Here is a 26085-nt window from a genome sequence, read left to right on the forward strand (position 1 = left end):
GCAAGCGATCAGTAAAACTACGAACAACGCTTTCATTCGCTGCATATTGAACACAATTCACGCTTCAAAACAAACACATTTCTAACTATTTCCAAGTTTGCGCGATATTTCTCATAAGAGTCGCTGCAAAGGAATGACGAGTTGTCAGAATGTCAGAAGTTGACGAATTGATCGAGTCTAATTATTTTGTAAAAAGATCTCCCATCAAACTGGCGCCAGTCTCGTATTTCTCGTTACTTTCACCTGCGCTCGGTTTCGCTGTAATTACCGCGAAATCTAAATTTAAACATGTTTAAATATATATCGTGTTTATAATCATGTGCAATTATTTCTCTAAAAATATTTACTGTCGCTCCCGAACTGCGTTCAGTTTGTGATAATATTCGATAACATTTTCTATCTTTACCTCAAAATATTCTGCGTCTCTGTAAAACACTTCGTCAATATCTGTTTGGACTAAATTCGCTCTACACTCAATATAATAACTGAGTTGAAGCTAAGTGAAGCGCGTGGATATCTGATTGTGGTGAGTAATAGGTCTTGTTCGGTACAGATTGTTTTGAAGAAACAACAGCAACCAAGTAAGACGGGGATGACAGCGGTAGAATAGAAACAGAGAAATGTTAGGAATCTTTAGTTAGGAAACTGTTGCAATAACCCCGGCGAGAATCCGACTCGCGCACTCTGATTCGGTCCGTTCTAAATTTGTCCCGTTCCGGACCCGGACCCGTTTAGAACGGTCTAACTGGTTCGTAGTGTGAACGCGACGAAATTCCAACCAATAATAAATGAGGTGAATTGATAATTCCGAAACTTCTGATCATCATTTAAAAACGTTTAATTTGACTCAATTTAGATTAGTCCAATCTAGCAGAGAGGCAGCTGTGATGAAGTCTTGTTAACCTGTCGCGAAAAAGACTCCATTAGAACGATAACCGCACTTAAACGTGATGAACGGATAATAAGATAAAAACCCACTATCTACAGATTAAAAGATTTTAAAAACAAGAATTTATTCATTAAATCTAAAATATATATAAGACACGACGTTTCGATCTCACCCTAGAGATTATCGTCAGGTGTGAGATTTAGACTAAAAACAGGGGTATATATATAGACGAGGACAGGTTAATTGAGTAAATTGGCGAGTGAGTAAATAATTAGTGTTTGGCAAGACTCTATTATTGGTCTAGTTGCTGTACTGGTGACTGGTACGTGTTTACAATGTCGGCAACGATTCAAACTGAACCGCTTTGTAAGCTTTAACTTCGATACCCGACGCCGATGTCAAGCCGGCAAAATGTAAAGATCGACTTTGAAGGTTCACTATGTATTATTCAGAGTAAGACTTTCGCTACTTCAGTGGAATCTCGTTACAGCGAACTTCACGGGACCAGAAAATCTGTTCCTTATACTCGATTCTTCGTTATATCCAGTATGAAGTGAATTTTCTTACTCGGCACACAATTTCATATTTGTTATATCCGATGAATCGTTATATCCGAGTTCGTTATAACGATGTTCCACTTTGAGTTTGAATTTTTTTGAAAGGGATTGAACCAAAATATTCAGTTAACGAAACTGCGTCCTACATAAAACTTAAAGATGGAGCATCCATTCGGCACCTACCCGTAAAAGTGGTTGATATGGAAAAACTATTTCCGTCATTCTCGAGGATCGTACCGAAGCATTATCTATAGGCTAACTCTGCAAACTGTTAGTTGATAAACCCACGCATAGTAAGAAAAGAGACGTTTCGACAATTCTGTGAGCCATTAAAAACAAATTTCAAATTGTTTATTTTCCAGAATAAGTGGATAGATGGAGAGTTAGTGTTCTTTTCTGATAACTGATTAAGCGTGATTAACGAAAGTACCTGTCAATCCAACTGTATCGTGACCGGAATTAAACTAGGACAAATAGTCATAAACTATATACCTGTATAGCGAGCAACGCTCCAATATACTCGAATATAGTCAACTTTCGAAATTAAATCTGATAAAGGGGTTAATATGAATAAATTGTGAGAGAAATAAATCTACTATTCTGTTTAAATCATATATTGCGTGGTATATCCGTTGAGAGTCTGTCTCATCGGTAGCGATCATATTACCCAAGTGCATACCAGTTTTTGATACTTTGATAATATGACCTCGAAATAAAACATTTGATTTTCAAGGATTTAATCATGCCAGGGAAGAGCAAGTAGATAAAATAGTGAATATATATAGTCTATTAAGCATTAAATTTGAAATCGTATTCTATTGAAAATTGATTGCATATTTCAATCATGATATTCAATGCTTATGATATTTTGCATGAGGTATATTGCACTTTATTTTACGTGGCAATTTCGTTAACCCGAATCGGTCACCATAGGGTTCGGCGGAGGCTGAAAAATAATTTCATCCGGTGGCACATTTAGTAAAGTAGTATAGTATTTATTTTTCATTAGGTCGTTACATTATTACATTATTGATATCGCATGATATACAGTGACAAAAATGTAACAAGAAAATGTGGGCTACACGAAGAGATCACAAAGATCTATCGGAGCCGTGCCGCCCTGAAAAAAAAATCAAACCAATCATTCTTACACACACGCTCACACTACATCAGTGAATACAAATTAATAAGTCGTCATCTATGTAATCGTCAATTTCAATTGCACTAGACAGTAAAGGGCTCACCGAGCCCCTTAAATCCACACCTGAAGTAAATACTATTGCATTTAACAAACAATCTACAATGAATCTAATAGCTACGAAAATAACACTATTTCATATGAATTGTTCAGATAAAGTAGTGACAAAAAAACTGAATGGACCACGGGCCCAAAGGTCGTCGTTAATATCTGTCCTTTGTTCTTTTGATTCATTACTAGAGTTTGGTGTGCGACCATGAACATTAAAACGATTCGTTTAAAAGCTCCTTTATTGCTACTGAAGTGTTCTACTTTTTTGTTGACGTTTATATCTCGTTCTAATTGATTTCATATCGATAGTCAGTATGGTATAAAGAAGCGGATTCAGAGACGAGTTGATCGGTAAAAATAGAACGGCCAGCCAAGCGGCCACCTGGTTCGGTATCTCGACCGAAAATACGGCGCAAAACTGAACGATTATTATCGGTAGCCAGCAAAATAGATTACAAAGATTGATTACTAAACTCTTTGTAACACTGACCAAGTAGAAGATGAGTACCACGTATTGCAATGCTTACAGTGCCCTGAGAAGCAATGTTCTTTCGAACTATTATGTTCACCATCCATCTGTCTTCAAATTTATTAACTTATTATCTTCCAACTCTCCTGCCACCATTATAAAACTAGGCAAGTGTTTATATCAATTATTTAAAAGAAGAAAATTGCTACTCAGGGACGATAATCTCTAAATCGCATAAACCGTCATGGGAGATATTGTTGTTTTGCTTTATCCCGTATTGTAATAAAATTAGTATAACTGTTATAGACTGATCTTAAGAATGATAATGGATCATAATGAAGTTCCGAAGCAAAAGTACTTTAAATAATTCAAAAAAGAAACAATGAGCATTACCGTAATTTGAGACGAATACTAAAGTTTTAAAAATATATTTAATTTGAGTATCCTGGATGTTGATTAAGAACAAAGTCTCTATAATCGCTAAAGTTTTATGAAAATTAATTTGTGTTAAATGATAATACTAGCTCTCTAAAGTTTCTCTTGTTGTATACGTCTGTTGGTAACTCGCAGAGAATAGCTGTTCTCTCAACGATGATAAGCAAGGAGTGAGTAAATCATTCCGCGTCATGACAGGAGGGTTGGAAAGAAAAAGTTAGTTTAGCAAATCAGCTTCCCAAATAAATTAAGATTAGCGAATCATTAGGGCTAAATTCTACATGACCAAAGCAGTCATGACAGTTAGGTTGCTGCTCCTTGCCAAAAGTCGAGTGGGAGAGTCGGTATTTTACGAATGCCGATTCTTTCTATAAAAGGGATCCGCAGTCTTGGGAGAGCAGACACTCGATAGAGATTCGATAGATACTTGATAGAAGCTTGTTTGGGACTTGATTCAGGACAGTTACCAGCAGGAGAGTCCAATAGGAACTTAGAGTTAGGAACTGGACTGTGTTTTAACTGGAAAGCTTAGATTAATTATAAAGGTAAATACAATTCGTTTTACTATCATTATATTCATTCAAATTTTCGGCATTCTAGTTTTTTCTTGGGTTTGTGCACGGACACATTCTCTCGACAGGGACCTATCATCGCTTTTATTAAACAACGGCTAAGGAGAGGATTGTGACCGATGTATCACTATGATGATATCAACTTAATTTATATTAGTTGATAATCAATTGCAAATAGTTCTAAGATTCGTGCTTGATTCCTGTGAAAATTCGAGTGACAATTCAATAATGGAAATGTGATTGCTAAATTGTGTTGGAAATTGATTTTTCTTTCAATTCGATTTTTGAAAGGATTTAAATTACTGCATAGAACTATCATTTTAACGAGGACTGTTAAAGAATATCTGATATTATATCTACTTCATGCATTAGGTAGGATATTGAAGTGCACATATGTCCCTTACGTGAGGTTAGGTTGGGAAAAAGGGAGATCTATTAGCTTTTTATCAATTAGGTCTACTAAATCTAAATTCTAATATGCGAAGCTGCCGAGGGATGCTTTCGACAGTTCACATCTCGTGTATGAATTAGTATAGTTGACTCCCTGTCTCTGGGATCTCACGCGGGTATCCAACCTAAACTTGAACATTGATTCAATCTTCCAGTCAGAACTGAAATATGAAATTGTTGTTTTTCAGATTAGCCATTCCTCACTCAGGACCTGATTGCTGCCAATGCCACAAGGCTGACTAAACCAATGCTGCAGAATCCAGGTTTTTCTAGATAATCCATGATGCTCCACACAGAAATTGGTGGTGAGTAGATTTGTAGGTTTTTATTACTGGATATAACAGATTACAATGTGCATGTATCGAGGCAAATTAAAGGTTATTATTGAGATCAATACTTTTTTCAGATATGCTCTACTTCCTCGGGACCTGATTGCTGTCAATGCGTGCTGGACTTAAACAACAAGACCGGACAGATATTATTCCTGTTGCTTGGGTGTCACATCTCCCAATGAAATGATAACTGATCGAAAAAATTCATGAAGTTCCACTCACGAATCGGTAAGAGACATTTTAATTTCAATTCTAAATGTCAAACTTAAGTTACGTCGGATTCAAGCTGATTCAAGTCTCATTAAACTTCGATCGCTTTTTCAGAGACGACCTTCCTGTGCAGGATCTGATCGCTGCCAATGCGTGTTGACTAAACCGACAAATACAGTTTCCAGATTCCAGACCTTCCTCACTTCATCAGGACCTGTTTGCATCAAGTGTGTGCCGACAAAAACAACCTGATCTGATAGAGGACTCATGTGAGCTGAATGATAAATCTCTTCGAGGAAAAGATAATCGAAAACTGCTCACATAAATCGGTGAGTAGAAATTTTAAATTTTTTCTCTATAGGAATCTGAGGTTAGGTAAGGTTTTATTTTAATTTTAACAGGAAAACGAACTCAACAAACGAACTCAACCAAGTTTTAGGATTTCGAGGTTCAAATCCAATTTATAGATAGGCAAATATTATAAAGGGACTCTTGTCAAACTGTTGTTTATTTACTAGATGTCGTCAATCCTAGTCGTCGTTTATTGCGTTCACGAATAGATTTCATATCGATATTTAGTATTGTATAAAGAAGCGGATTCAGAGACGAGTTGATCGGTAAAAATAGAACGGCCAGCCAAGCGGCCACCTGGTTCGGTATCTCGACCGAAAATACGGCGCAAAACTGAACGATTATTATCGGTAGCCAGCAAAATAGATTACAAAGATTGATTACTAAACTCCTTCGAGCTAAAACCAGTTCGGTAGGATCGGCTCTACCCGAACCCGACCTACTCCCAGATACGAGTCTATACATCTGAGCGTACGTCGTCATTATCGTAGCCAATATGGTCGCATTAAACAAGGCAAAAATAGCGAATGAATAGTGCCAGCCATCGACGTCGATCGTCAGTAAATTCATAGGCAAACAAACTCCGGTTGTACCATAAAAATTGTCTCCGAAGTAAGACGACGATGACAGCGGTAGAATAGAAACTGTGATTATAACGAGCCAACACGTGCAGCAAATACCGATAACGTGTTTCGGAGTTATAATCGGACTTCTAGAAAACGGGTTGACGATATTTGAATATCTCTGACGCGTTAGAATTAAGAGAAAAGTTAAGGAACCTTCGCACGAAACGGTGACAATAACCCCGGCAGGACGACATAATGAGCTATCCGTCCAGGTTTCAGAATTCAGATAATATACGCCTTTGAACACGTGGTCAGCTCCCGCGATCAAAAACAAATAGACCGACATCAGAAAATCACAACCGGCAATATTTATGATGAGGATATCTGAAGATGTGTTACGTGTTCCGGAGGATTCCATCCGCAAAGCTTGAACGCGAAATAAAATAACGATACTGTTAGCGAGAAAACTGAAAGATGCGATCATCCAGATGATGGCTCTCAGTACAGCGTTACCCATCAGGTCAGAACAGGTTGAAAATTGATCAGCTTCGGGGAGACATCGGTCAACATTCGGTGCCATGCAGCAAAATTTGTAAGCATCCGAAGCGAGGTATTTCAATGATGTAAGATCGCCAAGAACGTTTCTTTTTACAAATATTACTTCGGCATTTTTGATAAGATCTAGAATTTCAAGTCCAACCAATCCAGAAAAAGCAAATGTCGAAATATAATGTATTTTGTTACCGCTGATATTTAACGACTGTAATGCGGATAAACCTTTAAATACATTTTCACCGAGAACCGATATAGAAAGTGCGTGAAGATCGAGAACAGTAAGTGACATCAGACCTCGGAAACTACCGTCTTCTAAATGTTGCAGCGGATTTCCGATAAGAAATAGTTGTTTTAAACCGATCAACCCTGCGAATGTATTAGCAGATAATGATGTTATGCGGTTGTGTGTAAGGTCTAATGTGTATAGATTGTTTAGATTAGAAAACGCGTTTGGAACGATGTAAGACAAATTATTGCCCGAAATATCGAGAAAACGAAGATAAATGAAAGAGTTGAACGTCGACTCGTTAAATACGACTCGGTTATTCGACAAAATCAAAACCCGAGTTGATTCTATAAAACGACCAGTAATATCTGATAAAAGAGCATTTTCACAATCGATGAAATGGCCCCGGCAATTACAACGCTCAGGACACGTGACCTTACAGAATGACTCGTCATCCGAGTTATGTTTACAATTTACGACTCCGTCGCAAACTTCAGATTGCGGAATACATCGGTTTTCCTGGCCACATTTAAACATTCCCGGACACGACCAAGTCTCGCAGTTTCGTTCATCTTCTGAATTAGGACAATCGGATCGACCGTCACAAACGTGTCTGATCGGTATACAGTAAGATGCCGGACATTTTACAGTACCAGCCGCGCATTCGAAGTCATTACACGCGAGTATATGTTCAAGATTTCTACATACCGGGAAACCAATCGGCATCCTTTCTAAAATACACCTTTCGTGTCGGGAATAACAGCGAGGAGAATTGAACGAACATCTTTGTTCATCCGATTCCTTACACAGATCTGTGAAACGAGTCGTACAGTGAGTGTCATTATTACAGTAAACCTCGGGATTCACTGTCATATTAGTGACCAATTCGTCTTCTTCGAGACTTCCGCTACAATCCACGACACCATCCCGATACAACTGAGAACTAATACATTCACCGTCCGCGCACGAGAACCCCTGACAAAGTTCGAAAGTACATCCGATCTCATCGGAACCGTCTTTACAGTTGGCTAGTCCGTCACATCGTTTATAACTATCGATACATTGGTGATTGGAACAGCGATATTGCGTAGATAAACACGGTGGATGATAGCACGAGTTCTCATCCGAGCCATCGACGCAATCTCTCATAAAGTCACAGAAACCGCTAATCGATATAACCTGTCGATCGTTACAGCGGAACTGACTGTGTAAATTGATATCCCTACAATCGACTTCATCTTCACCGTGTTGACAGTCGTGTCTGGTATCACATAAGCGATGGTCGCTGATACATCTTTGATCGTTACATTCAAACTGCCACGATTTACAACCGCTTATAGAAGCTAACTCTTCAGCAGTTACATTATAGGTACACAACACGGAATGCACTTTATCTTTTGTATCATTGAAGGCAGTCACTGACCATTTCACTGATTGAATATAAGTAATTTCATCTCTGGTCACCAGTGGTTTGATAACTTTAAACCCGTCGTGGTCCATTGTCAGTATAGCGCCATATTGATGTCGATATTGAAATTCGCTGACCAAGTTTTTCACGTCACTTTCTGTATTTGAGGTGATTTTTACTATTTCGGCGCGGAAACTGTGACACATTTCTCTAGCACTCCGAATATTCAAACCTCGATTGTTTTTCCAGTCGGTTAGTATTTGAAAACATTGTCCAGAATTAGTTACCCAACCCCTTGGACAGGTTGAATTAATTAAAGTAATATCGGGAATTATTTGATCTTTGGTTTTATTTAAGTCTGTATTTGTTGAATTGTTCGCGTCGTTAATCGTTGAATTGTGTTCGTTTTTGATGTTGATTCTCTCGGATTCACAAATGAATGTTGTGTGCGTCTCCTCGATTTGACACGGGAATCGAACCCAGTTCGCCGATCCTCGTGGATTATTCAGTATCATCACCGTACACGGCATATTGACGTCATTTATCGGTTGTTTTCTTAGCGGAGATATCAATCCTCGAATAACTTCTGGTATCGTTTCATTAATAACAGGTTTATACCACTCTGTGTAGCTCAATGGTTTACCGTCAGTCCACGTGTAATAACCATCATTCTGTTTCGTGAAGAAAATGAAATATATCACTTCTTTAAAAATCTTTCGATTTTAATTCATATTAGAATGCATTAGTCTTACCTTCCATTTTAATCCAATCATCATTATGAGCGCTTTTAATGTATAAGCCGTTCGGAGAAGTTCTGTAGCGAATAATCTTTTGATTGAAATCATTTCCTGTTCTGAGTTGATACTGAGTAGATGTCCCGCGTACTTCTGTCTACAGTATATTTCAGCGTTCTCCCAATTCAGACGTTCATCTCTGATGAATCTGATGCAGGAAATTCCGGAATCCAGAAATCCTTGTTTACAGTAGAAATCATCGAAATGTTTAATCGGTAACGACTGGTGTAAAGTGTATTGTATTTGAAATGTCGGAATGAAATTGTTTACTTCAAAACGCAAAGTATTATCTGTTAAACTATAAAATATAAGTCCACGAACCGCGTTGTTATCACATATTTTAGTATCATATTGAGAGTCAATAGTTTTGAAATATTCACCATTATGAAAAGGTTTATAATTCATTAGTTGTATTAGAATAATCGGATCATTCGCTTTATTGTTGTATTTTTCACATGAAACTGGTCCAATAGATTTGACAATAAATCTGTAATATTGAAATATATTTTGTTGTATCGGGTTTTCAAATCTATATGAAATAGATTTTGATGTACGTCCTGCCCGACCTGGATAGTTCGGTGACTGCACGAGTCCACATTTATCTTTAGTAGTAACTGGGAGACGGGAACCGGCAAGTCCCAAACTATCCGCTTTTTTAACTCCTAGACATTTACGACGTAGTTTAACTATAAGTGGTCGCTGCCAAAATCCAACCGCATAAACTGTGAAATCTACAGTGTTTAATACAAGACTGTTATTAAGAAACTGATTACTCAAACTCAGAAACTGGTCACATGACAATGACATCTTGAGAAAACATCGGTCAATTTGATATTCGTGTTCTGATAATATGTGAATATTTTTCAAGCGAAGGCGTCGATTTTCAGGTGTAATCACGAGACAGTGTGACGTCATATTGATCTGACGTTCTTCTTCCTGTAGAACATAACCATCACAATCAGTAGGAGCAAATCTAAGATATGAGCTACCAACTGTTAACTGATTGTTATAGTAATAAGCGTATGCTACTACAGTAACCGGTCCACCTGATGTAATCAGGCTGACGACAGATCGACCGTAGTATGAACCAGGACAATACGGACCATAGCGTCTAGCTGTGAAATTACTACCATCAAATATATAAAAACCAGCTCGATCACAGTTTTCTGATAGCACTGTTAGTTTCAACTGTTGTGATTCATAGATGTTCACTTTCCAGTTTAGTTGTAATTTAGTTACACGATACAATGTATTCTTTGATCTCGGGAACAAATCATTAGCTGATATTGAGTTTGTGAGTGAATACTGAAATATAAGATAATTGATTACAGCATTGAATGTTTACAATACGACAATTTCAAACCACTCACAGCCTGAAAATATCGATAATAGTTGTAATCCAAAATAAATTGGAATTCTTCCACAAATCAGCATAATTACTCCGCGTAAACAGCATGTGTTTTCGGTCACACATAACGTTGTTATTCCAAGTTTCTCGGTAAAGTTTCACTGGTCAAGATTGCCATCAAAATCATAGATTATTACAATGATTCCATTACACGAACCTAATTTACAAATCACTGTTATAAACTTACCGATATCCTTGGCTTGTTGACGTAGACGTCTGATATTGTCATTGATTTCACTTCAAATTCTATTTTCAAATTCAAACTTGAAAAATCCGATGTCGTTAAAACGCACAGAATCACGAGAAATCCGTCTGATTTTACACTCAGAGATTCAAGATGGTTAAAACTGAGTAAAATATCAGTTTTCACAATACGTAACCCTTCCTGTTTATATACACCAGCGACACCTGGTGACGTGACGAGATCACGTGTCCAGTTGAAGACGACGTACTGCAGAACATCGACTGTGATAGACCAGCAGTATAAGTGTTTAGACTGAGTTACTATATGTGGTATTCCATCAATTGTAGTGAGCAGTCCTGATTTATTATATACTTGAATTAACGGGTTAGAGATGTTCCAATCTGATATTTTGTAAACTTGCACGAGTAACTGTGACGTAAACGACACAACTTGAATGACACTTTTAAATTCTACACACGCTTTATTAGTTTTAGTATAAAACGATGAAGGCGGATGTCCGGTTTGTTCTCGTATAAGAGCTATAGGTTCACTGGTGCTGTTCCATCCGTCGTGAATTTGAGGACGATTTTTCATCGGATCCTCACCTGGTCTTAATCTGAAATCTATCTGTATAAACGTTAAATTCATTGCAAACTCGTCTGGCATCCCGATCCATTCTAACAACAATTTACATCGGAGGGTAGAAATCATGAATTTATGACTTGTTTGAGTTGGCAATTCTTTTACTGCACGTTTTGAGCATTTATGTATGATTTTCAAGCGACTCTTTTCTTCAAAACGATATATGATATAAACCCGACTACCTCGCGCTCCATCGACGTTACTCCTAAACAACAACGAAATCGAGCCGTTACTGCGGATATCTAGTTGTTTTCTTCCGGTAGCGCAGAGTTTGTTGTCGGACTCACCGACGAGAAGGTAGTTTTCGTTACAGAATATCGACGGCTCGATGTCGTAGTAAACTTGAACGAGAAAACTTCCCGGTAAAGAGCTGTTGACGAACCAATGACATTCGACACCGCGCACTAACGACGGATAGTTCGGTGAAACGATGTAACCGGACGTAGAATCGACGGAGTATTGAGTGTTGTTACAAGATGAACTGACTGTAACAGACGCGGCTTCCTCGACAGAGTTTGCGCGATCAGCCCGCGTAAATATACAGTCTCCGCAAGCGATCAGTAAAACTACGAACAACGCTTTCATTCGCTGCATATTGAACACAATTCACGCTTCAAAACAAACACATTTCTAACTATTTCCAAGTTTGCGCGACATTTCTCATAAGAGTCGTTGCAAAGTAATGACAAGTTGTCAGAATGTCAGAAGTTGACGAATTGATCGAGTCCAATTATTTTGTAAAATGATCTCCCATCAAACTGGCGCCAGTCTCGTATTTCTGTTACTTTCATCTGTTCTCGGTTTCGCTGTAATTACCGCGGTTTCTAAATTTAGACGTGTTTCAATATATCGTGTTTATAATCATGTGCAATTATTTCTCTAAAAATATTTACTGTCGCTCCCGAACTGCGTTCAGTTTGTGATAATATTCGATGACATTTTCTATCTTTACCTCGAAATATTCTGCGTCTCTGTAAAACACTTCGTCAATATCTGTTTCGACAATTCACACTCTACAGTCAATATAATAACTGAGTTGAAGCTAAGTGAAGCGCGTGGATATCTGATTGTGGTGAGTAAGGTCTTGTTTGGTACAGATTGTTTCGAAGAAACAATAGCAACCAAGTAAGACGGGGATCACAGCGGTAGATCCGGAATCTACACCTCGGAAAACATCTTCCTACCAAGTTTAGAAGGAATCATAGAAAAAATTTTTTTCGCCGAAAAAAAACTCCTGGACCTTTGATTTTTGCCGTTTTTAGCCAAAAAATCGAATCTGTTCGATTTGCTTAAAATTTAAGTCCTAAATATTTTCGGGGGTGTTGATTCCAAATCTGCAATCAGATTTCAAATATCTCAAAAACCCTGGGGTCCAGGACCTTTTTAAAAATTTAAGGGGTACCCCTAAGAATTCGAATTTCTCATTTTTGAGGCCTCGGATCCTAAGAATTCTTTCAGATTTGTGATCAGCACCCCAGAATACATGTCTATACTAAATTTCTCCGAAATTGGAGACAAAAAAAAAATTTGACCCCTAACCCTCGTTTTGGGGGGTACCTTAGATTGCCATTTCTATGATACACCAGTAACTAGACTTAACTCTAACATAACTCAAATTTATTAAGTTTCATGTATATTTTTAGGATGTTTGTCATCAATATGGCGGAACTATTGACGGTTGTTATGGTGGTGACGATTCCCCCTTTACCTACAATCAGTAGAGAATTGATTTGAACATTATACAGACATTGATGCAGTGGAGCAGATGGACCAAGATAAACCAGTACGAACCCCAATAAACCAGGATGAACCAGGACGAACCCAGATAAACCAGGACGAACCCAGATAAACCAGGATGAACCAGGACGAACCCCGATAAACCAGGATGAACCAGGACGAACCCAGATAAACCAGGACGAACCCAGATAAACCAGGATGAACCAGGACGAACCCCGATAAACCAAGATGAACTAGGACGAACCCAGATAAACCAAGATGAGTTGTGACTTGGAAGAAATGCTAGAAATTGATGTCTCATTTTAATAGTTATCAATAGGTACGTAGGCAATCGAGGCTGGAGACATGCTAGTACATAGGAATAGGGATTTCTATTCTTAAGCCTAGTTACTGTGTGAAACTCCCTGGCCCTGCTCCCTCTCTCTATCAATCCCTAGCCTAGCATCTAGAATGATGTTACATTGTTTACAATGTTATTACATGTATATTGTAGATAACAATGATCTGTACGTGTGGGGTAGAAATAAACATGGCTCCTTAGGTTTAGGAAACATGGACGATCAATTCTTTCCGTTTAAGGTAAGTCTCAATTTCTCTAGATTTAAAACACTCCTAAAGCATCTCTCACTCAAAATTTATACTTGCTAAGCAAAAATCTGAGTTGAGGATCAGAAAATTCCATTAGAAAGTCAGAAAATGATTTCATTTCCGTCTGAATTCGACAAAAGTCCAGGAGTTTTTAGACATTTCCGAGTTAGATTGCTAGGTTTTAATTCTCGACCACAGAACTTGAATCATCAGTCAATGGGATATCACTGGTATCACATTGATTCAAGTTAGTAACAGACTCTACTGTACTGTAATAACATAACGCACCAGAAACAACATGTGTGATACTGATGCATCATAAATCCGATATCTGATATTGTAAATATGATTTCAGTTTTCGATTCCTGGGTTAGTTCAGTCAGTTCATTGCGGAGTTGATCACATGTTCGCTTTATGCAAGACTTTTATTTGATATTTAACTCTGATGCACATTTTTCACTGAAATAAAAAAATTACACACATGATTATTCACTAATTTTGTGGTGGTTGTAACTGATTTTCTGTTCTAGTTTAAGTGGAATCTCGTTGATATGAATCTTGTGGGATGCAATTGTTGAATCAAACTGGTTTCGTCTTTACACAGATTTGTCGTATTAACGATGTTCAACTGAAGTTTTTCCAGTTGTTTGCACCAATTTGTGGTTGGGAGAGTTTGATTTTAACCCTGACCAAGAAGGGTCGACCTTAATAGGAGGTTTAATGGTTCACGTGCTGCAACTTTGATGATAGCGTTGGATGAATGCACTTTTTTGGAGAATAAAATTTAATTTGCTTTAGATTCTGTCTGTGGCATGTGAGTCTACCTCTTTACCGCTTTATGCAATTAGATTCCGTTGACAGAAGAGTTCTATCAAAAATGGCTTGAAAATCGTTTTAAAAAGAAGATCCCCTTTCCAAAAGCTTAAAAATTATTTGAATTATTCATAGAAAACGGAATCGTGGTGAATAATGAACGAAATTCGGCTAAAAAAATATCTGTATTACTTGCATGCCACAGTAAGATTGCGAGGCTGGGTTAGATATCAACCGTACAGTGCTGCCCCTATGAATAACGACAGCGGAATTTCTGTGAACTAAAATAGCGCCGCCGGAATATGAATTTCCCAAATTACGTACAATACGGACCAGTGTGGCGCCTAATTCTGATTAAATATGATACTATGAATACTTTATAACTTTTTAATGAAATTTTCTTATTTTTTAGGGAACGATATTCAATTTTGATAGCTAAAATTCACTTTCTTATCAATTAATTAGTATTTATATTCAGAATAAGTTATTCAGTTATATTTTTGAATGATAATTTATCATCTGAATTGACAAAATTTCCATATTTTTTCTTCGATATATTTTAATTGCGCGCAAATAATCAGGGAACATTCAAACACCTGTCGCTCTCTGCCAGACGATACTAAAAATATCCCGATTCAAATTTACTCTTTTAAGGTTAATTCTCTTATAGAATAATTGTTTGGTTCAAACGTTTCAGAGCAGTTGTAAGATTTGGAGAATCCCTCGGAATCCGGCCCGCAAATCGGTAATTAGTTCGTCCACTACGGCCGTCCGAAGACTCTGGCAAGCGAGTATTAAGTTAGTTCACGTTTTCCCCGCTATCGTTATATGTAGGGGCAGCACTAGACGGTCGATATGGAAATCGTGCACTGTGGAGCGCGCTCAATTCAATCTCTAATTCTTTATTTACAATGAAACTAAGTCTTTCAATTGATAAAGACTTTAAAGCCACAATGATTCCCAACGTACGAGCTTTGATATTGGTTTAAAAGATAAGAATTCATGAGATTTCGTGCCCTCACAGACACACGGACTTTACAGACACGTCCACCACAACAGGGACCTGGAGTCAGTGTTTAACGGTAACCTTGCTGTGGCCGTGGTCACTTTCACTTGGCCGTTTAAAGTAAGACATACGTAAGAATAAGAATTCACAAGATTTCATGTCCTCAGGGACACACAGGGGGACCTCACAGACACAGGGACCTCGGCACTCAGTGTCAATAACCACTTTCACTAGCCAGGCGGCGCCGCATGCACGACATGGTGCAGGTGATAGTTTCACAAATCTTGATGAGCTGTTGTTACAATTCCTGTTAATTCCTCCTCTTTTCCACATGTTCAGCAGGTTACCATCACCAGCTGACTCAACCAGTTTCACCATCTTACTCCCACAGTGGCCGAGTATATCAGTTATGTAAAAACAATCTGTTAATCCAGTAAAGTTGTGAAAACTTTTGCATAAGCCTTTACTAGTATGTCTGAGAGTTTGAGTTTGAGTTTGTTAATGTGTTTCTCTAGAGACTGTTTCAATTTCATATTTCAGGTTTTCCTCTCTGGACTGTCGTTGGTAAACTTCATCAAAAATACTGGATGTGGACTTCGACTGAAATTCATCAGTTTTACTTCTTCAGTCAACTTCTTCCGGACTAGTGAACTTACCGGACTACTAGTGAACTAACCGGACTATATGTGAACTTACCGGACTACATGTGAACTACATGTGCACTAACCGGACTACTAGTGAACTAACTGGACTACATGTGAACTTACCGGACTACATGGGAACTACATGTGCACTAACCGGACTACTAGTGAACTAACTGGACTACATGTGAACTTACCGAACTACATGTGGACTAACTGGACTAAAAGTGGATTGATACTCGTAAAAAATAATCAGTGGTTGACTCCTGAAGGTGTGGAACTCTGTATGTGGAATTGTGGAACTCAGTGGACTATTATTACTGCTAGACAAGGGAGGAGAGACTTGTGTGAGTAGAATTTCTTTTATGTTTCAAAAACAATTATGAGAGAGCAGTTTATCTGTAAACATAGTGTTTACTGAGTGTCATAAGAATTGTCAATGGAGTTATTTATTTATAGCAGCCTGTAATTGTGTGACAGGAATTATAATTCAGGGTTTTAGTAAGAGTATCAATTTCTGCCTTAAAAATTAATTGAATACTTGGCTCAATAGATAAAATTGTATTTTTGGACCAAATTTCATCAAAATTTGTGACGAAAATAAGGGTCAAAACACAAAATCCTGAATATCTCATTTTAGAGGCCTCAGATCCAAAAACTAACTTCATATTCGTGATCAGCACCCCAAAAAACATGTATGTACCAAATTTTATTAAAATTGGGCCAAAAAAAAATTTTGACTCTGTACCCCATTTTTGGGTGCATATTTTGGGCATTAAAACCCTTATTTGCCAATGAAGATGAATTCCGATTCAAAATCTGATTGCATATCCGGAATCTACACCACAGAATACATCTTCCTACCAAGTTTACAAGGAATCAGAGAAAAAAAATTTTTCGCCGAAAAAAAACTCCTGGATTTTACACCTTAGATTTTTGCCGTTTTTGGCCAAAAAATCGAATCTCTTCGATTTGCTTAAAATTTTAGTCCTTACTATTTTCAGGGGCGCTGATTCCAAATCTGCAATCAGATTTTGAATATCTCGAAAATTCTGGGGTCCAAGGCCTTTTGACAATTTAGGGGTCCCCCCAAAAATTAGAATTTCTCATTTTTGGGGCCTCGGATCCGAAAAATTCTTTCAGATTTGTAATCAGCACCCCAGAATACATGTATATACTGAATTTCATCGAAATCGGAGACAAAAAATATTTGACCCCTGACCCTCATTTTGGGGGTACCTTAGATTGCCATTTCTCTGATACACCGGTAACTAGACTTAACTCTAACTCTGTATGTTTGATTGATGGCCTTAAATCTATTAAGTTTCATGTATATTTTTAGGATGTTTGTCATCAATATGGTGGAACTATGATCAGGACTACATCAGATGGTGTGGGCAGTGTTCAAACTCAGCGACAGGATAAACAAACAAACGAACTCATATTGGGAGAACTTGACTTCAGTTATAGTGAACTTTATGTCCACGAGGACAAAATAATAACATTACTGCTGATGGGATTATCTGTTTGAACTAGAAACTGTTAACGGTATTCTAGATAGAAAACAAGAGGAACATAAGTTCAGGTGATATGCCATCCTATCCTCTCTATCTCTTTCTATCCTCTCTCATTCTCACTCTCTCCTCACTCTGTTTCATTCTCACTCTCTCCTCACTCTGTCTCATTCTCACTCTCTCCTCACTCTGTTTCACTCCTCATCTCTCCTCACTCTGTCTCATTCTCACTCTCTCCTCACTCTGTTTCACTCTCATCTCTCCTCACTCTGTCTCATTCTCACTCTCTCCTCACTCTGTTTCACTCTCATCTCTCCTTTCTCTGTCTCATTCTCACTCTCTCCTCACTCTGTTTCACTCTCATCTCTCCTCACTCTGTCTCATTCTCACTCTCTCACTCTGTTTCACTCTCATCTCTCCTCATTCTGTCTCATTCTCACTCTCTCCTCACTCTGTTTCACTCTCATCTCTCCTTTCTCTGTCTCATTCTCACTCTCTCCTCACTCTGTTTCACTCTCATCTCTCCTCATTCTGTCTCATTCTCACTCTCTCCTCACTCTGTTTCACTCTCATCTCTCCTCACCTCACTCTGTCTCATTCTCACTCTCTCCTCACTCTGTTTCACTCTCATCTCTCCTCACTCTGTTTCACTCTCATCTCTCCTCACTCTGTCTCATTCTCACTCTCTCCTCACTCTGTTTCACTCTCATCTCTCCTCCTCTCGTCTCATTCTCTATTACCATCTACCGGGTTGAAATGGGAACTAATTCCTGTCTCGCCCGGTAGATGGCATTATTTTTTTGATAAAATTTGCTTAAGCAATGGATAAATATGAGTTCCTCTGTGTGCTGCCAGTACGTCCCTATAGCGTAGTGGGTAGGGTGCTGGACTGCTAGTCGAATGGTTGGTGGTTCAAATCCCATTTTAGATGATTTATGTTTCAATAAAATTTGAATTTTACTTTTGCAAACAAGCTGTAAGAAATTCCTACTTTGAATTTGGAATAAATTCTTTGATTTGTACTTTGCGTTTGTCCTTTCCTATTTGACTTTGTCCTTTCCTTGATTGTGTAAGCGGAAGAGTCCTTTCCGGGGCAGTGTCGAGTATGAAGTTGTGAGGGGAAGAGTCCTTTCCGGAGCCCGAGACAGAGATTTTTAGTAAGACGAGCATTTTATGTATATGGACGTTTATTTATTTACGTTACTTTATAACATGCGGCAAAACGAAATAATGACGGAGTAGAGTCTGCGTCTCGAGGTTTGGAGATGGTGCTTTAGTCGGAGTAGAGTCTGCGTCTCGAGGTTTGGAGATGGTGCTTTAGTCGGAGTAGAGTCTGCGTCTCGAGGTTTGGAGATGGTGCTTTAGTCGGAGTAGAGTCTGCGTCTCGAGGTTTGGAGATGGTGCTTTAGTCGGAGTAGAGTCTGCGTCTCGAGGTTTGGAGATGGTGCTTTAGTCGGAGTAGAGTCTATGTCTCGAGGTTTGGAGATGGTGCTTTAGTCGGAGTAGAGTCTGCGTCTCGAGGTTTGGAGATGGAGTGGAGTCTGCATCTCGAGGTTTGGAGATGGTGCTTTAGTCGGAGTTGAGTCTGCGTCTCGAGATTTGAAGATGTTGCTGTAACTCAAATATAGCCGGCTGAAAAACAAATCGGATAATCGTCAAGCTATTGAAGAAGATTGAATATGCAAAATGTAAGGATGGGTGTAGTTTAATATAATTACCTTATCTTAATGTAAAGATACCGAAACAGCAAAATGTGGGTTGATGCGGTTCCCAATGCAGCAGCAGCGGCAGACTAGTTAGGACGTTGCGACAAACGAGTTGTGTACATGTAGTAGTAGCGAACTGGTTTCGGTTTAACCCTAAAAAGACACAATATTCATAATGTATGAATGTGCGCGAAATAGAACATCGGAAATCAGCGACAACAGCAACTCGTCTTCATCAGCAAATTAGCCGTAATCTGTTTGTAGTTGAAATCAGACATCAACAGCAGCAGCAGCAGCAGCAGCAGCAGTATCGGGATCTCCACCGCAATCATCAGCATCAACAGCCGCCAGTCTCATCTTGCGTTCTCAATCGCTAGGCGTCACAAATTCCTTCACGTTCCAGTCTCTCCTAACATCATCAGCCGCTTATCAGTAGGTTGTTTGCTTAAAGCCACACGTTCTTCACGCCTTGTTGCAGAGCTCTTACAGGTCGACCTTCATCACTGGACATCGGTTCTCGGACTGGCACCGGGCGGCTCGAACCGCGCTTCTAATACCTACGTCAACCAATCAACGACGGTGCATCATCGATGCGACCGGAATGGGTCAATCAGAAAGCTCGATCGCGCATTCCTGTGACAGACCCGAGTCCGTGACGCTAATCCGAAAGAACTATTCAATTCGTGCCAAACATTTTCAATGGGGCCTACAGGTCATCGAGTTTAATTCGACTATTCATAGAGGCACATATTGTTTAAGATAGAAATATCGAATGCTACGATTTTTGCCTAAAATTGTAAGCTGAAATTTTATCTAAAATATCCAACAAACTTTAGTGTAGATTTCCCTTCTATTTACGTCTGGTTTTGAACTATAATACCGGCTCAATTTTACTATTTTCGAGTTTTGCTTTAGGATATCGAAGTTTGCTTAAGGGTTTGTGCAGTGACGCGGCACTATTGTGTAGTAGAGCGTATGCCAGGTCTCCAGTGAGTGATTCTCTATTGGATAGAGTCGTTTTCAATCCGAATTTATACACAAGTTCACCAGACATCGCCGCGTACACATCTTCTTTAACCGAAATCTGGTGAAGTTAAAAAAATTATCAAAGTTTTATCATCAGTTGAGAAAGAACTGTGATTGATCACCGCGCGCGCTGCTTGCACCGAATAGTCGCTTGGATTTCTTCAGTTCGAAGAATTGAATAAATATAAAAAAATTTCCCAAACCCTCACCACTAAACTTAAAATAACAAACTAATATTGTAAAAAAGTCGAAGGTCCCTGGGGGAATTACTCCGCAGCCTGGACCGGTATTGTGGGATAAATAAATAATTCAGCCAGAAACGACTGAATTAAACATAATTTACCAGTTATTTCACCAGTTCACCAGTTAGTTCACCAGTTATTTTGTAGGACTCACGCATTAGCAACCTCATTCCAGGGAGGACAGTACTCTCGACTCGCCCGCTTACCGGAGATCATTTGCCACATCCTGACCCGCCTCCTCCGAGACTCGAACCCGGGCCACAGCGGTGACACGCTAGTCGCCGACCGACTAAGCCATCCGGTCCGCCCGATTGTGATTGGAAAACATTCTAACATGTAACTACGTGTAACCATGTTACATGTACATGTACCATGTACATGTAACCATCGATTTCAAATTTGATTCATGCAACTGATTTCATGATGCTGTATTTTGTCGAGATACATTTGGAAAAGTGGCTTAATTACATCAGCAAACTGCAGAATTTCTTTTCTATTGCGTCTGGCAAATCCGGTAAAATCCACCGAATTACTCATTAATTCGTTTAATTTGTATTTATCTCGAATTTAGCTTTAACTCACAACTGTGCCACCGGGTCCGGCATGTTTATCCCCGTATCAACGCGGCGAACCATTCGTTTCGGGATTCGAACCCAACGGCAGAGTAGAAATTTTGAATTATTTCTGTTTAGGAAATTAAGGTTAGGTTAGGTTTAAGCTAAGTCGAACAGATGACGGACCCTAGTTATAGCAAACTGAAAAACAGTAGACTCAATCTTAACTCGAATCGATTGTGATCTCAGTGATTTGTGTTTGAATTCCAATTAACGGAAATCTGATTGCCAGCTTCGAATGTAAGTATTCCAATATTCATTTTCGGAGTTTTAATGCTTATTCGACTTGAAGAGATTCGAGTTACGAGTAATCTAACAATTTATCAGATATAAACAATCGAAAACATTTTTGTTTCATTGCATATTGGGTCATACAATCCACATCGTATATGTTGTAACCCGCTTTAATCGTCTGACACTAAAACCATTCTGGATTCTGTATTTAGACGCGAGACAAATATGAAAATATTGAGAAATAACTAAAATTGTGGATTTGTCACCTGACGCTCAATAACACAAAACTTTTGCAGGGATTTACTGAAACTGAAGTGTCCGTTCAAACTTTTAAATTGGCTTTAAGTGCAAAATATAAAACCAATTCTAAACACATTTTGACCTGGTCCAGAGTTGATACGGGCAATTCGGCAGTATAGGAAGGTGGGCTAGACTATAACGGGCACCGAGGAGTCGGGTAAAGGTTTGTGAAAGGTTGCCAGTATATATATATATATATATATATATATATATATATATATATATATATATATATATATATATATATATATATATATATATATATATATATATATATATATATATATATATATATATATATATATATATATATATATATATATATATATATATATATATATATATATATATATATATATATATATATTTGAATGAAGTGTGGGTTTGACTATTTCACGGAATGGCTTCTTATTGTAATAATGTTATAAATGTGTAAGTCACCGGGTCCGGAGATTGTGGTTCTAAACAACGCAACAGATGTCGCCTTCGCTAATTTACACTTGTCGTAGAGTTTTCTCAGGAGACTCAGGAGGTTAGCTCGGTGGGCACAGGACGGCGCTCCGGCCCACAGACTGATGGAGGTTAGAAACTGACTTTCACCGAGATGGTTATTGCGCTTTGCGTCCTGTCAGACGTCAACTTCACTCACAAATCCTCAAGCTCGTGCCACTAATTTCCCAATTAACTGAATTACTGTAGAGATTGATTTAAAAGTTGAAATAATGTTCCTGTAACTGGTATCTGGCTGATGAATGGAGATGTCATCAACTTAAGCAAGCAGAGCCTCATCAGAAATGATTTTGTCCCAGAAACCGATTTTACATTCGAATAAACTTTGTACAATTTTGAATAAAAGTCATGTAGGAATCAAGGTTTCAAATTGGTCACTTTATTTAAATCTGCAACAAGTGTAAATTACGAGTCTCCTTTATTTTAATAATTCTTGCTCAGTCACACGTATAAAAACAATAAACCAAATACAATACTTCGGAATAGTGAAGCTGATCTTTGAGTGAATACCTGGCTTAGTTGAATAAAAAGTTTTATAATCAGTTTTATAATCTTTGGTTATAAATATATCCGAAAAATGACATCTGTTGCGTTTTCTAAGAACCACCCGATAGAGTTTGGATGCTGTAACGACGCTTTGCTCATATGCTGGTGCTGTATCTCTCCGCTGCTGGTTCAAGGTTCCGATAACGATATACATTTGACAATGTCGCGTTCCTCTAGGTAAGTGAAGTGTTTAGCGATTTGAAATAGTCAAAACCAAGATAGACACTTTCGAAATAATGCATTTATCTATAACCATTTCGAATTCTCTTGAACTTCGAGTGTTTGGTGTGTTGACGAAACCCATTATTTCGGTATTTCTATGAAAAGTTCTTAAAGCCGACCTAAATTGCAGAAATCGAATTCTTTATTTCAAACACTTTATTTTCATTGAACATACACGCAATGCATTTCAGTATTTACACCTCGCATATCTTCAGGTATTCCACCTCCTCACAACGTTATTCACTTATACTACGACACCCTACAAAACAAATAGCATCAACATTTTAAAAATATGCAGGGCATATTTATGAAAAGGTGGTTGTGGTTGTTAGGCTTTATAGACACGTCAGTGATACCTTTTCAACGTGTATTTCTAACTCAAATTCGTTTTAACAGTGTCTTAATCTCTTAACCTAACCCTAAGCAGAACGCCGTCCCCAAATATGTGGAACTGCATCACGAAACGGCCTAGATAGTGGAAGGCGATGGAGGGAGACGTGTTCGCGCCGGTGGAGGGAGACTCCGACTATTTCGTGTTCACTCAAGGAACAACTCGAAAAAACTTTGTATCAATTGCATCAGGTCAATTTCAGCTTCACTTCAATGTATTTTACTGATTTTATACGTGTGACTGAGCAAGAACAATAAGAGAATAAGTAATTTACACTTGTCGCAGATTCAACCAAAATTACAAACTTAAAACAGAACACAAGAACATGATATGATTTATTTTTCACTTGAAGATAACAATGAAATAAAGAATGCCGAGTTAACATCAATAAGTGAGGGTGCGGTCACAGAGCTCACAGGCTGTAACAACTTTGGACCAAGCCAAGTGGTTTCCGCAATGGTTTACCACGGTAATTTTATTCAAAATCTGCCATCATATTTTAGAATACTTTCACTAGCTTTATTTACTTGCAGAAGCCGATTCGTCGCTGGAGACCAGAAAGGGCCATCACAAAATAGCTATGTCTTCATTCATTCGGCTCGGAGAAAGTACAGTCAACATCGCTTAAGTCTTCTTTAGTTGGGAGAATCGTTTAGATGATGACTTACCGAAAGAACGTATTACAAATTACTCCAGAGAATTGTAAATACAAATACTGATGTAGTGTGATGACTTATCTGATAATGACTTAAGCGAGGTTGACTGTAGTGCCAAGGTGTTAGGTCTGGTAAACGAGGGGATCATCTGTTGGTCGGAAATTGAAAAAACCATTTTAGTAAAAAAGTCTATTTCTGTCATGAATTCGCCGGTGGGCCGGAGCGCCGTCCTGTGCCCACCGAGCTAACCTCCTCGGTCTCCTGAGAAAACTATACGACAAGTGTAAATTAAGCGAAGGCGACATCTGTTGCGTTGTTTAGAACCACAATCTGCGGAACCGGTAACTTACACATTTATAAAATTATTACAATAAGAAGCCATTCCGTGAAATAGCCAAACCCGAACTTCATACCACTCGTCATAACCGGATTAATCGTCCTTGACCGATCAGAGATTTCATTCATAATTCCAGGCAAGCAGACGATCAAAACTAATTTGAATCGATGATTTAGAAAAAAAATGCAATCTATATTTAATAAATGCGACCATCTTGCCAAGCCTATAGCTCGACTACTCTCAGGTGCTGTATAAATGTCTCGAACGATTGAACCGGTTACAAGTCGGTTTTACAAGTAATATTTCATTGTCCAGTTTTATGGAATAAATTTCAAGTTTCCTTTATCTGATAAATGGTTTTACAGAGGACTCCTCGTAACTCAAATTTGTCAAAACCGGCAAGTGGAATTATCATTTCAAACTTTAATACAAATAATTTAGAACCATTACAACAAAAGAATATCAAGAATATCAATCAGGTTTTTCTAACATCTCAAACATTAATCACTGGTCAGAAATTAATTCAAGTTAAGAGGAATGTTAGGAGTCTAATGTATCTGAAATTGCTGTAACGAGGACCAATCTGTTTGATAGATAGGCTTAAACCCGACCTAACCTAAGTTTCCTATACGAAAAACTGTTAGAAATTCTACTCACCAATTCATGGATTACTTCGATCAGTCTTCTGTTTGTTACTTAGAAGATAAGACATCCAAGCAGGCTACAGCACTGAGCTCTGTTGGTCCAGGTTGGTAAAGTCCAGCACGCAGACAGCAATCGGGTCTGGAGTAATCGAGGAATGTCTGATCCAAATATGCATTTGTTGATTTAGTCCGCAGCAGGTATTGACAGCAAACAGGTCCCGAGTAAGAGAAGAAGGCCTGTGTATTTGTTGATTAAGTCCAGCACGCATTGACAGCAATCAGAGGAAGTAGAGCTTCTCTGAAAAAACGTAATGATCACCGTTATGATTTTTAATTTGACTCCATACAATCCGTTATATCCAGTATTAAAAAACCTACAAATCTACTCACCACCAATTCAATTCTGTGTGGAGAATCATAGATTATTTTGAAAACAGCGTTGGTTTAGTCAGCCCCGCGGTATTGGAAGCAATGAGGTCCTCAATGAGGAATGGCTGATCTGAAAAAGAAGACAATTTCATATTTTTTACAGGTTTCAATTCTGACTGATGAATCAATATTCAAATAAAGAAGCCCGAGCCCTTATAGCTTATAGATTTACAAAATCCCGTTTAAGATTCAACTCACCTAACCTCACGTAAGGACTGGACATATATTCGCGTGTATAGTGAATTAAACGTGTGTCAAGAATTAATCCTCAAAATTGGTTCAATTCAAATCGAACACGTATTACATGATTTCAAAGACCGAGGACAATAACAGGACACAATATGACTGAGTTTGTCATAATGCGGTTCAATGGACACGAGCACCACTGGCTACAAAATACCACTGAACTACAAACGCGTGGTTCTATGATAATACGTACCACACCCTCTGTACTATTCTAACAAACTCAAAAATATTCATTTCAAATACAATGAATAAGAAGTGGACCAGTGGGTATCAATAATTCATTAGCTGGAGGATACATCGGTCAAATATAAGAAGTGGACCAGTCCTCATTAGAATGCACAAGAAATATCTTAGCACAGTTTGCACTACATTCAAATAATCAATTT

The 26085-nt window shown here is 38.3% G+C and overlaps 1 long non-coding RNA gene across 1 annotated transcript; it reads right to left on the reverse strand.

Moving 5' to 3' along the window:
* Positions 1-23170: 23170 nt before the first annotated feature.
* Positions 23171-25702, reverse strand: LOC141910932 (uncharacterized). The gene is made up of 4 exons (XR_012619941.1): positions 25652-25702; positions 25415-25523; positions 25038-25322; positions 23171-23255 (listed from the first exon to the last, which is right to left on the reverse strand). It is a non-coding gene; the product is annotated as an uncharacterized LOC141910932 (long non-coding RNA).
* Positions 25703-26085: the final 383 nt, after the last annotated feature.

This window comes from Tubulanus polymorphus, chromosome 9 (assembly GCF_964204645.1).
Source record: "Tubulanus polymorphus chromosome 9, tnTubPoly1.2, whole genome shotgun sequence".
In the NCBI taxonomy this organism is placed as follows: domain Eukaryota; kingdom Metazoa; phylum Nemertea; class Palaeonemertea; order Tubulaniformes; family Tubulanidae; genus Tubulanus; species Tubulanus polymorphus.